Genomic DNA, 4,844 nt, shown 5'->3' on the forward strand with positions numbered 1-4,844 from the left:
TGTCTAGAAATCACTGTTTTTATTATGTAAAAAAATTTCATAACTGATTTTTTGTTCCCTTTTCTTAACTGGGTTTCTTGAGCTTTGGTAGAAACCTTTGTGTCATGCAGCAATGAAGGACTTACATTTTTTTTTAAGGTCCTAACACTGAAAAATCTGTACATTATTTGCTTTTACTGATATTTTAATTGCATTCATTCACATTATGGATGTGCATTTGGGAGGAATATTAGAGGCTGAGTTTTTTGTGTTTTGTTTTGTTTTGTTTTGTTTTGTTTTGTTTTGTTTTGTTTTGTTTTGTTTCGTTTCGTTTCGTTTCGTTTCGTTTCGTTTCGTTTTGTTTTGTGCCTCACTGTTAAAGTATTGATTCCCCCCAAAAAAGATTTAAGATCTGATTGTTTCTACACATGGAAGGGAATTGCTTACCTTTGTCATTTTCCTTAAAGGATCAAATTTAATCATTTAAAATTCTAAATGAAAGATGTTTAAATCTTTTGGTCCAGTGACAGCTGTTGTGCGATGAGCGTTATCGGACCTTCTGTGGTTTTTCCAGGTTTACATAGAGCTAAATATAAAGTATTATTTGAGCTTATGTTCTGATGTTAATAAGGATTTTAAATGAAAATACTGATATTAGTATTTAGATTCTGAGAAGCTGGAAATGTATTACCCAGGATCTTAATAATCATCTTTCCATAGTTTCTTAACCCTAACATAACTGAGCTGCAGGTCTTTAGCTACAGCATCATGTAAACCTCTGGGCTTAGATTCACATTTTAAGTGCTGATTTGTAGCATGTTTCTACACTAACCTTATTACAGTACCTTATTGTATTATTGTGCTCGAACCTTTCAAGAAAACCAGTCCAGGACCCGGTCTTCTGAATCTGTGCAAGCACAAAGCTAATTTTTGATTATCCTACTGTAAATGAATGGCTCTCACAGATAGTAAACAATGTGGTGTGTTTGGGACCCCAAGCCCTGGTGTCTTCTTTGAACACAGGGTGATTTCTGTAGTCCCTCTTTCAGCCTCTGTAAAATAGAAATTCTAAAAAGGCATGTGATTATTATTATTTTTTTTAAACTCATCAACTCTAGTATTAACCTGTCACAGAACATGAATCCACTACTATAATTTTCCCATACTGCATCTGTAGAGTCCAGGTGCTTTAAACTTGTGTGATGTTTGAGCATCCACTATTACTCCTGCAAACTCAAGTCTTCCTATTTGCACTACATTTCAGATTTTTTTTTTTTTTTTGTGAGACATCCCTGTGATACCGAGTGGCTTGGAGAGGAGAGGCACACAAAAACTCGCATCTTGCCTTAAGTCATTCAGCATGCAACACATCCTGCTGGATTTAATTGGTTGGTTACAGTGTTTTGCAGTACAGTGTGACCTTCAACTGCAGACAATTGCAAGCCTTAAATCAGTTCAAGCGTTTCATAACACAATCGGTATCTTATCAGTACTGAAACTACAAGGCAAGTACGACACATGGATAGCAGGAGTCAAGATTTTACTAGTTATTTTGTAGATTTTTCTCTTTATTAAAGGAGTGTACGGAGGATTTTAGCCAAAATTTACCAGATGTCTAAAAAAAAACTGGAACAAATTAAATCATGGTCACGAGGAAAGTTTGTTTACTTTTGAATATGGTGTAGGTTCACTGTTAATAAACAGGTAGCCCTAAAATTGTTGCAAGAAATCCAGCCAAATGTAATGTAAAAAAAAAATACTTTGTAAATCTTGTTTCCTTACAGAGTTTTGGATAAGCAACTGACATGATTGCAGAACAGTAGATAGACAGATAAGCTGTTTTTACTGCAAATAATTGACCTGTCTAACTATGGCTAATATTTCTTCAAGTCCACATCTGGATTATCTTTTGACCCTAGAAATAGAACAATACTTTTTATACTTTAGAGCATAGCACTTAATAATCACAACACACAACATTTGTCAGTTTCTTATTTATTATACTTGTTTTTGCTTATGAATTTCACAGCAAGAGCCTACATATTCTCCCAAAGCCTTATCAGCACAGTAAAATCTAAATATCCAACAGCATTTGTAAATTGTTATAAATTGTGTATAGAAATGTGGATCACTGTTAAGTAAAAATGAAAAGAAAAAAAGATCCTTTACTGATCATCTACTGATTCACATTTCCTTTTGGACTCATTTTGATCAGACACATAAGAAATGGTGGATACATTTTTTAATACACTAACAGCTGCTTTATGATGAATTCAGAGTGGACTGAATGAGGTGAAAATGACACAGAGTATGCATTTTTCTGTACAGTATACGTGAACATGTATCTATACATGTTGACTGATATACAGAATGTTGATTTTGCTTTTCTTTTGAAAAGGGACCTTAAAGTGAATTGTGCTCTCCAGTTTGTTTCCTATGTGTGTTATTCCAGGTCTCACATAAGGGAGGAAAATGGGATGTTATACATTGAATGGTATCTTAAAAATACCCAAATGTTTGGTTTAGAAATATAAAGGTATGAAGAAAAAAGAGAAGAATGAATATTAATACAGACACAAATGTTAGGGTTAAAGCATGTCAAAAATTGCACTAAGTACTTATTTTAACACAAAAGATGGCATATGTGTACAAACTATGGTTATAAATACATTCTGTTGACTAATTTACTCTGAAAAGCTTGAAAAAAAAGAAATCTTTCAGAAATAGTAAAGAAATGGTAGTGAGATTTTCTTGACCGCTAAAGTAAGATGTACGCAATTAGAAAAGGCTGCCCTTTACTGACTTTACTAAATGCAGTGTTGTGTTTTCTGATTCTGCTTTGATTGGGGAGGATCTGAGTGAGACAAGCTAATCTGTGATCTTATAGGCAGTGCTGAGGAACAGCAGGTTCTAGCGCTGTGCTCGACCCCACTTTGCCAAATGGTGCACAATGTAAAATTCAGATGACGTGCACAAAAGCTGTATTGTTCTAACTGCTTGTTTTGGTATTTAGTTGAATCCTTGTTTTTCCTCTTTCTCTCTCAATCAGCATGGCAGCTGAGCCAACTGGCATATGGCAGGTTTGAGCCTGTCACTGCTTGTTAGAGAGATGTAGAGATGCTCTGCTTATAGCCAGAGCCAGGCTAGAAATGTTAATGTCCATATTCTCAATACATATATATACACACACACATAGACACATACACACACACAAACTGACACATACACATATAAACACACATATACAACCTGCATGCTCCCTGTCTGGGCTTTTTCTAACTAACTCTTTAAAACAATGAGCCATTTTTGTAGGATGTGAATTGTTTGGCGTTAGGATCCATGTGACTTAAACACTGACACTTCTAGAAGAATAGCTTTATTCAGTGACAAGCCACTGTTTTTATGTTGTCGAGATGTGAGTGTGTTTCTCCTCTTCATTACGGGAAACTGCGCTACTATTCTCGTCCCCGCAGAGAAATAGGCCGTTTCTGTGTGAAGAATACTGTTATGAATAGGCAATACATCAGTTTCCTTGTCTGGTGTAACACTAGCTCTTAGCTTTTACCTGCAGTAGAGTTGTTTGTAACATGGAAGGTTTTTGTTTTTTTTATATTTATGATTTCATATGTATCTTGTTTTTTAAAGTAATAAAATGGAAAATTGTAAACATTGTCTTCAATTGTTTTTGAATGTTTGAAATTCGACCTTTACTTCCACACTCCAAGCTTGGACTCAGCCTCTTATACAAGAGTGAGGCAAAGAAATCTATTAAAAGTACAACAAATTAGAAATGAATTCAATTTATTTTAAAAATGAATCCAGACACTTATTAAATATTGCTTTGAACAAAATGGAGTTTAGAAAAATTGTGACACTTAGGTTATCATTTAACTCACTCTTGTAAGAAGGGGTTTCTTTATTCTTCATCTTTATTTTATTTTACTTTTTTTCCAAATAATATTGAGGATATTAATACTATGAAAATTATACGTGCAACTAAGCAGTGACCAAAAGTGTTAAACAAATCCAACGTAATTTAGATTAATAAATGCTGAACATAATCCTTTGTATACCATTCTTCACCAGATTTATGAGGTAATTTGCCCAGGAGATTTATTTATTTATTTTACTTTTCAGTAAAAAAATTAAATTAAAATGCATTAACTTTACTATTTAAATTTGGCATAGAAACAAATTTAAATGATAAACTTTGAAGAAAATATATTCTATTGTGTCCAAACACATTAGCCATACATTATACAGGTGTATAATTATTAATTATACGTTATATATATATATATGTGTGTGTGTGTGTGTTACTAACCTACACCATGTATAGAATAATGTTATTATATATGGTTTAAGTTTAGCACATTTTCTAAACTAAATGGCGAACTAACTAAAAAAAAAGGATGTGCCCCTTGTTCTTCTTTACTTTGATGATTTGCTTTGTTTTGTAAAAGCGTGAGGATCGATGTTTATCTTTGAGTGTCACTATTTATGTGAAAGATGAATAGAGGCAAAATAGTAAAAACTGAACACAAATACTACCGAAAAAACAAAAACAAAACAAAAAAAAAAGCAGGAAGTGGAGAACAATAATGATTCACAAAGCACACAAAATTAACATATTTGCTTTATTATAAAATAAATCTTACAAATAAGTGCATCTGTATAAAATTATTATTACCTGAAGTATAAAAACCTTTTTTTTCTTTCATTTTTCACCATTTTATTTTGTTTTAATTAGCTAGCTGTACAACAATTGGTAGTGTAAATAAAGTGCTGTAATCTCTTATATTGTTCAGTGCAGGAATATTTGGAGTTTATCATATTTGAATAATAGCACTTTAGAGACAAATCTA

Source organism: Silurus meridionalis, chromosome 10 (genome assembly GCF_014805685.1).
Source record: "Silurus meridionalis isolate SWU-2019-XX chromosome 10, ASM1480568v1, whole genome shotgun sequence".
In the NCBI taxonomy this organism is placed as follows: domain Eukaryota; kingdom Metazoa; phylum Chordata; class Actinopteri; order Siluriformes; family Siluridae; genus Silurus; species Silurus meridionalis.